General features: G+C 37.6%; 1 long non-coding RNA gene across 1 annotated transcript; it reads left to right on the plus strand.

Annotated features, from left to right (window-relative positions):
- The first annotated feature begins 1,692 nt into the window (after positions 1-1,692).
- LOC139758389 (uncharacterized) lies at positions 1,693-13,523 on the plus strand. Its single transcript, XR_011714816.1, has 2 exons — positions 1,693-7,361; positions 7,868-13,523. It is a non-coding gene; the product is annotated as an uncharacterized lncRNA (long non-coding RNA).
- Positions 13,524-13,784: the final 261 nt, after the last annotated feature.

The following is a 13,784-nucleotide window of genomic DNA, read 5'->3' on the forward strand; positions in this document are numbered from 1 at the left end:
ATATATATATATATATATATATATATATATATATATATATATATATATATATATATATATATATCGAGGATGTAAGGCATGTGTACGTGTAGGAAGAGAGGAAAGTGATTGGTTCTCAGTGAATGTAGGTTTGCGGCAGGGGTGTGTGATGTCTCCATGGTTGTTTAATTTGTTTATGGATGGGGTTGTTAGGGAGGTGAATGCAAGAGTTTTGGAAAGAGGGGCAAGTATGAAGTCTGTTGTGGATGAGAGAGCTTGGGAAGTGAGTCAGTTGTTGTTCGCTGATGATACAGCGCTGGTGGCTGATTCATGTGAGAAACTGCAGAAGCTGGTGACTGAGTTTGGTAAAGTGTGTGTAAGAAGAAAGTTAAGAGTAAATGTGAATAAGAGCAAGGTTATTAGGTACAGTAGGGTTGAGGGTTAAGTCAATTGGGAGGTAAGTTTGAATGGAGCAAAACTGGAGGAAGTAAAGTGCCCCAGACATCTGGGAGCGGACCCGGCAGCGGATGGAACCATGGAAGCGGAAGCGAATCACAGGGTGGGGGAGGGGGCGAAAATCCTGGGAGCACTGAAGAACGTGTGGAAGTCGAGAACACCATCTCGGAAAGCAAAAATGGGCATGTTTGAAGGAATGCTGGTTCCAACAATGTTGTACGGTTGCGAGGCGTGGGCCATGGATATATATATATATATATATATATATATATATATATATATATATATATATATATATATATATATATATATTTTTTTTTGCTTTGTCGCTGTCTCCCGCGTTTGCGAGGTAGCGCAAGGAAACAGACGAAAGAAATGGCCCAACCCACCCCCATACACATGCCTTGATTCAATCCACTGACAGCACGTCAACCCCGGTATACTACATCGCTCCAATTCACTCTATTCTTTGCCCTCCTTTCACCCTCCTGCATGTTCAGGCCCCGATCACACAAAATCTTTTTCACTCCATCTTTCCACCTCCAATTTGGTCTCCCTCTTCTCCTCGTTCCCTCCACCTCCGACACATATATCCTCTTGGTCAATCTTTCCTCACTCATTCTCTCCATGTGACCAAACCATTTCAAAACACCCTCTTCTGCTCTCTCAACCACGCTCTTTTTATTTCCACACATCTCTCTTACCCTTACGTTACTTACTCGATCAAACCACCTCACACCACACATTGTCCTCAAACATCTCATTTCCAGCACATCCATCCTCCTGTGCACAACTCTATCCATAGTCCACGCCTCGCAACCATACAACATTGTTGGAACCACTATTCCTTCAAACATACCCATTTTTGCTTTCCGAGATAATGTTCTCGACTTCCACACATTCTTCAAGGCTCCCAGAATTTTCGCCCCCTCCCCCACCCTATGATCCACTTCCGCTTCCATGGTTCCATCCGCTGCCAGATCCACTCCCAGATATCTAAAACACTTCACTTCCTCCAGTTTTTCTCCATTCAAACTCACCTCCCAATTGAATTGACCCTCAACCCTACTGTACCTAATAATCTTGCTCTTATTCACATTTACTCTTAACTTTCTTCTTTCACACACTTTACCAAACTCAGTCACCAGCTTCTGCAGTTTCTCACATGAATCAGCCACCAGCGCTGTATCATCAGCGAACAACAACTGACTCACTTCCCAAGCTCTCTCATCCCCAACAGACTTCATACTTGCCCCTCTTTCCAAAACTCTTGCATTCACCTCCCTAACAACCCCATCCATAAACAAATTAAACAACCATGGAGACATCACACACCCCTGCCGCAAACCTACATTCACTGAGAACCAATCACTTTCCTTTCTTCCTACACGTACACATGCCTTACATCCTCGATAAAAACTTTTCACTGCTTCTAACAACTTGCCTCCCACACCATATATTCTTAATACCTTCCACAGAGCATCTCTATCAACTCTATCATATGCCTTCTCCAGATCCATAAATGCTACATACAAATCCATTTGCTTTTCTAAGTATTTCTCACATACATTCTTCAAAGCAAACACCTGATCCACACATCCTCTACCACTTCTGAAACCACACTGCTCTTCCGCAATCTGATGCTCTATACATGCCTTCACCCTCTCAATCAATACCCTCCCATATAATTTGCCAGGAATACTCAACAAACTTATACCTCTGTAATTTGAGCACTCACTCTTATCCCCTTTGCCTTTGTACAATGGCACTATGCACGCATTCCGCCAATCCTCAGGCACCTCACCATGAGTCATACATACATTAAATAACCTTACCAACCAGTCAACAATACAGTCACCCCCTTTTTTAATAAATTCCATTTTTTAATAAATATATATATATATATATATGAAACAGGAGTTGTGGGAGTATGTGATAGAATGTAAGAAAGTAAATTCTCGATTAATATGGGTAAAACTGAAAGTTGATGGAGAGAGATGGGTGATTATTGGTGCATATGCACCTGGGCATGAGAAGAAAGATCATGAGAGGCAAGTGTTTTGGGAGCAGCTGAATGAGTGTCTTAGTGGTTTTGATGCACGAGACCGGGTTATAGTGATGGGTGATTTGAATGCAAAGGTGAGTAATGTGGCAGTTGAGGGAATAATTGGTATACATGGGGTGTTCAGTGTAGTAAATGGAAATGGTGAAGAGCTTGTAGATTTATGTGCTGAAAAAGGACTGGTGATTGGGAATACCTGGTTTAAAAAGCGAGATATACATAAGTATACATATGTAAGTAGGAGAGATGGCCAGAGAGCGTTATTGGATTACGTGTTAATTGACAGGCACGCGAAAGAGAGACTTTTGGATGTTAATGTGCTGAGAGGTGCAACTGGAGGGATGTCTGATCATTATCTTGTGGAGGCTAAGGTGAAGATTTGTATGGGTTTTCAGAAAAGAAGAGTGAATGTTGGGGTGAAGAGGGTGGTGAGAGTAAGTGAGCTTGGGAATGAGACTTGTGTGAGGAAGTACGAGGAGAGACTGAGTACAGAATGGAAAAAGGTGAGAACAATGGAAGTAAGGGGAGTGGGGGAGGAATGGGATGTATTTAGGGAATCAGTGATGGATTGCACAAAAGATGCTTGTGGCATGAGAAGAGTGGGAGGTGGGTTGATTAGAAAGGGTAGTGAGTGGTGGGATGAAGAAGTAAGATTATTAGTGAAAGAGAAGAGTGAGGCATTTGGACGATTTTTGCAGGGAAAAAATGCAATTGAGTGGGAGATGTATAAAAGAAAGAGACAGGAGGTCAAGAGAAAGGTGCAAGAGGTGAAAAAGAGGGCAAATGAGAGTTGGGGTGAGAGAGTATCATTAAATTTTAGGGAGAATAAAAAGATGTTCTGGAAGGAGGTAAATTAAGTGCGTAAGACAAGGGAGCAAATGGGAACTTCAGTGAAGGGCGCAAATGGGGAGGTGATAACAAGTAGTGGTGATGTGAGGAGATGGAGTGAGTATTTTGAAGGTTTGTTGAATGTGTTTGATGATAGAGTGGCAGATATAGGGTGTTTTGGTCGAGGTGGTGTGCAAAGTGAGAGGGTTAGGGAAAATGATTTGGTAAACAGAGAAGAGGTAGTAAAAGCTTTGCGGAAGATGAAAGCTGGCAAGGCAGCAGGTTTGGATGGTATTGCAGTGGAATTTATTAAAAAAGGGGGTGACTGTATTATTGACTGGTTGGTAAGGTTATTTAATGTATGTATGACTCATGGTGAGGTGCCTGAGGATTGGCGGAATGCGTGCATAGTGCCATTGTACAAAGGCAAAGGGGATAAGAGTGAGTGCTCAAATTACAGAGGTATAAGTTTGTTGAGTATTCCTGGTAAATTATATGGGAGGGTATTGATTGAGAGGGTGAAGGCATGTACAGAGCATCAGATATGGGAAGAGCAGTGTGGTTTCAGAAGTGGTAGAGGATGTGTGGATCAGGTGTTTGCTTTGAAGAATGTATGTGAGAAATACTTAGAAAAGCAAATGGATTTGTATGTAGCATTTATGGATCTGGAGAAGGCATATGATAGAGTTCATAGAGATGCTCTGTGGAAGGTATTAAGAATATATGGTGTGGGAGGCAAGTTGTTAGAAGCAGTGAAAAGTTTTTATCGAGGATGTAAGGCATGTGTACGTGTAGAGAGGAAAGTGATTGGTTCTCAGTGAATGTAGGTTTGCGGCAGGGGTGTGTGATGTCTCCATGGTTGTTTAATTTGTTTATGGATGGGGTTGTTAGGGAGGTAAATGCAAGAGTTTTGGAAAGAGGGGCAAGTATGAAGTCTGTTGGGGATGAGAGAGCTTGGGAAGTGAGTCAGTTGTTGTTCGCTGATGATACAGCGCTGGTGGCTGATTCATGTGAGAAACTGCAGAAGCTGGTGAAAGAAGAAAGTTAAGAGTATATGTGAATAAGAGCAAGGTTATTAGGTACAGTAGGGTTGAGGGTCAAGTCAATTGGGAGGTAAGTTTGAATGGAGAAAAACTGGAGGAAGTAAAGTGTTTTAGATATCTGGGAGTGGATCTGGCAGCGGATGGAACCATGGAAGCGGAAGTGGATCATAGGGTGGGGGAGGGGGCGAAAATTCTGGGAGCCTTGAAGAATGTGTGGAAGTCGAGAGCATTATCTCGGAAAGCAAAAATGGGTATGTTTGAAGGAATAGTGGTTCCAACAATGTTGTATGGTTGCGAGGCGTGGGCTATGGATAGAGTTGTGCGCAGGAGGATGGATGTGCTGGAAATGAGATGTTTGAGGACAATGTGTGTTGTGAGGTGGTTTGATCGAGTAAGTAATGTAAGGGTAAGAGAGATGTGTGGAAATAAAAAGAGCGTGGTTGAGAGAGTCCACACACGCAAATATACATACCTACACAGCTTTCCATGGTTTACCCCAGACGCTTCACATGCCCTGATTCAATCCACTGACAGCACGTCAACCCCGGTATACCACATCGATCCAATTCACTCTATTCCTTGCCCTCCTTTCACCCTCCTGCATGTTCAGGCCTCGATCACACAAAATCTTTTTCACTCCATCTTTCCACCTCCAATTTAGTCTCCCACTTCTCGTTCCCTCCACCTCCAACACATATATCCTCTTGGTCAATCTTTCCTCACTCATTCTCTCCATGTGCCCAAACCATTTCAAAACACCCTCTTCTGCTCTCTCAACCACGCTCTTTTTATTTCCACACATCTCTCTTACCCTTACGTTACTTACTTGATCAAACCACCTCACACCACACATTGTCCTCAAACATCTCATTTCCAGCACATCCATCCTCCTGCGTACAACTCTATCCATAGCCCACGCCTCGCAACCATACAACATTGTTGGAACCACTATTCCTTCAAACATACCCATTTTTGCTTTCCGAGATAATGTTCTTGCCTTCCACACATTATTCAACGCTTCCAGAACCTTTGCCACCTCCCCCACCCTGTGACTTACTTCTGCTTCCATGGTTCCATCCACTGCTAAATCCACTCCCAGATATCTAAAATACTTCACTTCCTCCAGTTTTTCTCCACTCAAACTTACCTTCCAGTTGACTTGCCCCTCAACCCTACTGAACCTAATAACCTTGCTCTTATTTACATTTACTCTCAGCCTTCTTCTTTCACACACTATACCAAACTCAGTCACCAACCCTTAGCATTTTCTCAACCGAATCAGCCACCAGCACTGTATCATCAGCGAACAACAACTGAATCACTTCCCAAGCCCTCTCATCCACAACAGACTGCATACTTGTGAATGTATGCTTGAAGGAATAGTGGTTTCAACAATGTTATATGATTGTGAGGCATGGGCTATAGACAGGGTTGTGCAGAGGAGGGTGGATGTGTTGGAAATGAAATGTTTGAGGACAATATGTGGTGTGAGATGGTTTGATCAAGTAAGTAATGAAAGGACAAGAGAGATGTGTAGTAATAAAAAGAGTGTGGTAGAGAGACCAGAAGAGGGTGTGTTGAAATGGTTTGGTCACATGGAGAGAATGAGTGAGGAAAGATTGACAAAGAGGATATATGTGTCAGCGGTAGAGGGAACGAGGAGAAGCAGGAGACTAAATCGGAGGTGGAAGGATGGAGTGAAAAAGATTTTGAGTGATTGGAGCCTGAACATAGAGGAGGATGAAAGGCATGCAAGGAATAGAGCTAATTGGAACAATGTGGTATACTGGGGTCAATGTGCTGTCAGTGGATTGAACCAGGGCATGTGAAGTGTCTGAGGTAAACCATGGAAAGTCTTGAGAGACCTGGATGTGGAAAGGGAGCTGTGGTTTCGGTGCATTACACATGACAGCTAGAGACTGAGTGTAAATGAATGTGGCCTTTTTTGTCTTTTCCTAGAGCTACTTCATATGTGGCAGAGTGGCGACAGCATTGGATGAAGGCAGCAAGTATGAATATGTACATGTGTATATATGTATATGTCTGTGTATGTATATGTTGAAATGTATAGGTATGTATATGTGCATGTATGGGCATTTACGTATATACATGTGTATGTGGGTGGTTTGGGCCATTCCAAATCTGTTTACTTGTGCTACCTTGCTGGCACGGGAGACGGCGATTAAGTATAATGAAATAATAAATAAATATATCATTGTGAGTTACATATGCTCCTAGAAGTGCACACATGTAATAGTGGCATGCATACATGTTCCCACTAGCCACTGCTAGGTTGTATGATGATTTGGCTTTATGCTATTTTTCGTTGTTTCATGGTTCTTTAGTTGTGTTGTATAAGGCTAGTAGTGTGCAAAATTAAAATGGGCCTTTAGGTATGTTAACTTGTGGAATGTAAACACGTCTTCTTGCCCACCAGCAGCCTGGGATGAGGTTTCTACTTTCCCTCATATCATTCGTGATAAATTTTTTATCACCATTAGTATTTCATATTTACTTCAGTTTTTTATTATTATTTTAAAAGGTTAATTAGCTACACTGGCAGAGGTGTGGAAAATACTTGCATTGGAACAGTTAATTGGTTGGGTCAGGTACAGTCATTCACTGAACATCATTCACTCACCCTGAATTCTCCATTTTAACATTATGGATGCATGATTTAAAAATTCATCTGTCTATATATCTTTTATATTATTATTCCATTTCCAGTTTAATGAGATGGATCAGGTACATACAGCCAGTGGAACATCACTTCTTCAACCTGGGCCTATTGTGTTACAGTGAAACATGGACTTCCACACCCTTATAAAAGTGCTTATTTTTCTTTTTAAATGATGAGATGATTCATCATTTGAGATCAAAAGCTACAAAAGTTGATAGAAAGAAATTACAACATCTCTGTCATAAGAAAAGTTTGGGTACCTTTAACATCCAGAGCACCAGTGTTATTTTAACCACATCATCAGCTGATGCAAGTAATTATGGTTTTTAGTGATTTCTTTTTTTATGTAGTTTATACACCTAAAGAGGCAAAAATTTCATGATCAAATAACTTTTAAGTAAATTCCACTTCATATGTTGAGAAATGATATTTAGTCATACCTAGGTTTTTGTTCAAATTCAGTTTCTTGGAACATCTTGCAGTGCCAGCTTAGTATCAGGTCCCGTCATGTGGGTTGTCTTACATAGCTTATACGTAGATGCTCTTTAGTTTAAGCACATTTGTTTGTTTCAGGTGTTTAATCCTGACTGAATATATTGTTTGACTGCATTCTTAGAATTCTTTGGATATCCAAACCATTTCTGAATTTACATATATCAGGAAAAATTATTTCAACCATTGTGTGTGACATATGCATATTAACAGAAGGAAATCATCTAGAAATGAATTTAATGATGCTTTTTCCCAAATTATGAACTATTTTAATTTGCAACGGTGGATTTGCAAGAAGACTTTTATATTATTATATTACTCTTTCAGAACACATAAAGTGCAAGACGCTGGCTGGTAGTTTTACACCAAAAGAAGGATGGAGGCTAGATTGTTTATGCATGTGAAGATATATGAATGGACTATACTGGGTTTAGATGCATTTTACTCTAGTGTGTGTAAAGTTTTGGGTTTAGGGTGAAACTATTGAAAGCCATAAAGACTTTTTACTGTGACTAGGGTGAGTGAATACTGTATAGTGAGTGACTGGGAGTTCAGGTTTGGATCAGATATATTTTATGTTATTGTGACTTGTGAGTATGCATGGAAGATGAGAAAGGTTAGAAAAGGGAAACTAGAAATTATTGGAAATGGGATGATGATGTATGGTGTTGGCATTGCAAAAGGGCAAGGAGGCAGTGGAGCTTCTAGACACTGAGAGGAAATTTGGAAGGACTTATTAGAAGTTGAGAGGAAGTGCAAACAACAGTACTGATTGTGGTTGAGCATTTGAGAGTTGGTATGGTGGTATGAAGTTGGGAAGTGAAATGACAGGAGAGAGAGTAATTGGTTATGTGTATGAAATTCATTTTTTAGATGATGATGTTATGCATGCCTACATTGCCTTTATATTATGAAGGAGGTTATTGTTGATGTGTTATCTCTATTTAGGTGTTTGAATATTTATGGGTTATTGTACTTAGGGGGATATAACTGATAGGGCTATGGTTTTATAGCATCCACTAATGACATTTTGTATTTTCTTGACCTTGTCAGTATTATATGAGGCTTAGGTATTTATTCATGTCTTGGTATGCTTCAGGAAAAATTACCTGTGATGAGATTCAGCCAAAGGGTCAATGCTAGAGAGAAGTGCTCTGCACTAAGGAAGAAAGAAGATAATACTTTGATTTTAAGGATCTGATTTTGACCTGGTTTTTGTTAGCTTTATCATTATTATATCTACTACTTTCAGTTTTGGCTTTAAAAATGTATTAGATTTCACGTTTTTTTATGTTACCGTTTTGAGATGTTTTCATGTTTGTTATCTCTCAACTGGTTCTATCTAAACCAAAAGGTGTTTGACAGTGCCTCCTATGTATAGAAAAAGTTTCTCTGATATAGGTTCTACCAGCACAGGAATTCTCATACTGTTAGTCCAGTTGTGTTTATTACATACTAAGTTCTGAGCTTCAGATACAGAGATAGTTTATGTTTCCTTAATTACAGCTGGTCTCATACATAGAATATTTTACCATATACCATTTGCATAACACTGCAAAGTGTAGAAATCCAGATCTGTTGAAATTGCCTTGTAATCTATGTTAAGATAGTTATTTTTCATGTTTTGGGAACAATCAGTGTGTGAATAAACTGTCATAGTCTTAATTTATCCTGTTTCTGTTACAGGGTCATGACCCACTTAAGAAAAGTTAGGAATGCAGTATTTAGACATGTAATTCATGTGTTGTTTGATGAAACAACTTTCACAAAAGTAAGGTATGGATACTTAGGAATGCCAGTCATCTTAACTTTTTTTTTTTTTTGTCACTCAGTGTGTGACCAATGGGTTTTAGAATCTGTGATTGGTGATTGTAGGTTCCTCAGTATTTCCCTTATTTAGGGAGCTGAAGTAGTCGCTACTTGTACAGCACAGCTTTTCTGCTGACTGATTAAGTCGGATTCTTGGCTTATATTGAAGCACTCCTGGCAGCAAATGTCATAATGGAGCAGCAGGTATTTTCTTTTGGTAATTTGTTGTTTTAATTTTCTGTCCAAGTGCCAGTACTGAGGGGTTAGATTAGGCTTGAAATTCCAGAGCTGGTACTTATTAAGGTACAGAAATGTTTCTTGAGCAAGAGTAATTTTTATTCATTTTATCTCATGAACATTAAGTCTTTTCTTGCCTTTTTCCATTTTTACCCAGACAGCTTCATGTAGAATTGCCTTGTTATTTCCTTGCTATTTTCCTGTTTGACACTAGATGGCTCTTATCCCTTAAAAGTTTATTTGGTATTTCTTCACATTTGTTGTGAACAGCCTTGGCTGAAAAAGTTCATATCTTTGAGACATGTAAAGTAATAAGGTTATAATATACAAAATCTGTTACCTCATGTTAGGTAGTACGAGACAGATAACAGGGCAACTAAAGACTGACAAACTACGTTTGTACTTAAAAGATTTGTAGGAAGTTTATAAAGGATACATTATATGATTTGTTTAGATAATTGGCTTGCCACTATTATGTAAACCTCATCAACTGTCAAGGATTAAGTTGATATTAGTTTTTTGTATAGAAATCTTATAAATAGATGGAGCAAAACTGTTTTTCATCTCTTTAAAATTACTTTTTAAATATGATAGCCATAGTCTTCAGCAACATTCCTTTTTGTTATTGCTTGAAAAATAATTTGATAGAAGGGATTACTTTTAATTAACAAGAATTTTGAATAATTGACATGTAAAAGAGTTGGGATAGTTCCTCTGATGTGCTGTTCAAGTAGTCACTTTACAAAAGATGCTGCATAACTAAAACTAGTTCATTTAAAGAATGAAAGATACGTAAGTTTTATTAGAATTGCTAAACATAGTTGTGCATAGAAGTAGTGATATGAGGGAAAATGTTTTTTATATCTTTGATGGTTCAGCTCCTTCGGGATATTCCCTTCTGCTCTGCTGCGTAACTTACACATTCTCAGACGCAGCAGCTACCTTAATAGACGACTGCCATTCAATTGTGTCTTTTAGTGCATGTTGTAACTTAAACTTTACTCTGTCTCTCTGAATTGTTATCTTCCTTGTGTATGCTTTGTAAAGCAGGCTTTGTTCTTTTCTCATATTGTTGTAGTGTAACCAGAATGCAATTGCTTTAACCAGTGGAGAAGAATTCTTCACTCTTCACTGGTTATTTTGAATCTTGGGTTGTCAAGGTACAAAGATGCTACCAAAATTTTACTTGGGAATTCTTGATGCATCACCATGCTTGAGAATTACAAACTGCCATACATGATTTGCGATGATATATGTAAAGAGAAAATATCACTTGTTGGGGTCCAAAACTGTAATAATATTTTTTTTTGAGATGTATTGTTTGTAAATCAGATACCTGTAATTGTTACTATGTGAGTTACTTGTGATGAGCTAAATAACTGTAATGGCCAGTTTTTGGAATGCTGCTAATCATTCATGAATGAATCTGAAAAAAAAAAAGGGTAAAAGCAAAAATTTGTGGTGAGGGCATCACATTCCAAAAGCTGAAATGTGTTTTTGATTTTCAATTCTAGCAAGAGTATGCCTGATAAAACAACTGAATGACTGTTGGGTGAAGAAATTTCTTTTTTCACAGGTGTAGAATGAGACATGAGTGTGGAAACTGAAAGAACTCTGGAGGTGGAATATATGGGGAAATTTGAGACTGGGCATTTAGAAAATATATATACTAATGAATATGAATTGATATAAATATAAAAAAAAAGAAATTAAAGGCTTTGGTATGAAAAAGGAGCAAAGATAAGTTCGAGGGTACAAAGGATTATACATGCAAAAGTAACAACCGCAAGTGACAGTAATTACTGTGTTCTATGATTCCAGTAATGGATAGAATTGTATGTAGTTGACACCTTGTAATTTTATTTTCTTTCTTTTTACCATGTCAGTATAAATGCACACTTTTTGATAAGCTTTAGAAGATGAAATAAGTAATAAATATATATTTTTGTATATTTGTAATACTGTTCACTTTAAGAGATTTATGTGTATATATATATATATATAATCCCTGTGTTGTAATTCTTTGTGCTGTATATGTAATGAAAATGTTTAGAGGCAAAAAGAGTAGCATCATATAAAGAGTGCATCAATCTAGGCCCAAAATGCTAGAAACGTTAAGAATTTTTCTATATCTATATTCTGTGAGCTGGTGGTAATAGGTAGATGTGTGATGGTAATAGCTAATAAACAGGTAGACAGCTTATTGCATGATAGCAGATACAGAAGCACAAAGGAAGGGCATACATAGTTAGTAGGATACACTATTCTGATAATGATGTTCATTTCTTCTAGCAAAGGGGATAGGGAAAAAGGTCATAACTAATGATATCTTTGTGAAACGTTTGTACAGTGTATCACGAAACAGAACTTTGGAGTGAGTTTTCTCTGTTTGCATATGAATATTTCTGAATCAATAGTTTCATATATTTATATAAAGCTTTTTGTAATCATTACATGTCTGGATAAAGATCACTTATCTTTGCACATTTCAGTATTGTAGACCCAAATCAGAAACTTGACGACTTTGTCAAAGCATCTTGCAATATGGTTTAGTTGCGTTACAGATAATGTCCAAGGCTTTTTCCACATCTGTTGTAATTTTCCACATTTCAAAGTTCTTGTCTGTGAAGAATTTACTCAGAATCTTACATTCCTAATCCTTTATCTCTGCCCAATCATACCTTTCTTTTAACAGTTTTCTTTCCTAACATAATCCATTCTTATCTCGATCTAATTTTTTTGTATCCCATACATTTCTTGTACCATAAACAGTTGGGTCTTAATGCAAAACTTCCACAGACCACTGTAAGCATTCCTCCAAGTGGGAAACTATTCATTCATTCATCATAATGTCCTGTCCTGTCTCAACCCATGAATAAGAATGGAACAAGGAAATAATGACTACTAAAAAAATTTATCGCTGTATATTCATACCTAAACCATGCAAAACACACATTAAAGGTTAAGAGTTGATAGTGTGACTGTTCCCTTACATTCACAACTGATATGTTTGCCTTTAAAAAGAAAAGGATTAATATACCAACACCAAGTCTCTATTAACATGATATTTTGTGAAACTTGCTAAATGCACTTATATTGGAAGATTGTGTACAAGAATTGCAATTTCTGGGAATACTTTGGAATGTTCAGGAATATGAATGAGCAAGGATGTGTATTTTAGTATCAGAGTTTTAAGAGATCTTATTGTGAAACTTGAGTGAATGGACAAAAACATGAACTAAATTTGGATTGTTTTGAGGTTATGGATGTGAAGGTATTTATTATTGGAATTCTGATAAATGTTTATAGATAACCTTGTGAATCTTTCTGATGTGACTATGCAGTGTAATATACTCTAACTTATTGGTATGACAGTTTAATGTGAAACAGAAGAGAGCCCAGAAAAATAATTCTGTGGAAAAAGTCTTCAATTTGAAAAGTATCTTTTTTTTTTTTTTTTTTTTTTTGAGAATCTGATGTCAAGACAATTTTGATTATAAATATTAGTGTTAAGTACGTGAAGGTAAATCAGAGAGGTGTGTCACCTGTTATAGAATACGAAATGTTAGAGAGGACAAAATAAGAGTGTATCCAAAAACCATTATAGAGACATATATACCCGCATGAAGTTGTATGTAGATTTGTCATATTTTCTTCCAAGTTTCAATAGTTTTTAGGAGTCATTGTTTTTTCTTTGCCTCATTTGGCCTGGCAAATAGTATTTATATATATATATAAGTTATGAATATTTTCATATACATTTAACTGCTGAATTGGAGGCCAGTTGATCCTTTGCTGTATGTACATTGCAACTTTTACCCAAGAAATCAATAAAGTCATGGGGCTTTTGACAGCTTCGTGGAGGTTGTGTCAGACAATAATATGGAAAGTTTTTATTGTTTTCTTATATATAAATAAAGCTACAAACATAATTTGACTAAGTTGTTTTAAGCCCAAGTAAAAAATTTTGAAAATATGATTATCAATCATAACTTTGAACGGAAGGGTAAATCAAGTTGAACATCTCTTCAGTAATAATTGTAGGTTTAGAGAAAATATTTAATTACTGAAAGTAATTAAATTAATGTTAAGAACACCTATATGCTGGGTGAGTTGTAGTACTCTGTACAGCATCGATCTAGTTAACGATATATAACATTTGCCCTGAAAATCTGTATAGTATTTATTTCAGAGATAT

The sequence above is a fragment of the Panulirus ornatus genome, chromosome 2 (assembly GCF_036320965.1).
Source record: "Panulirus ornatus isolate Po-2019 chromosome 2, ASM3632096v1, whole genome shotgun sequence".
NCBI classification, from domain to species: Eukaryota; Metazoa; Arthropoda; class Malacostraca; order Decapoda; family Palinuridae; genus Panulirus; species Panulirus ornatus.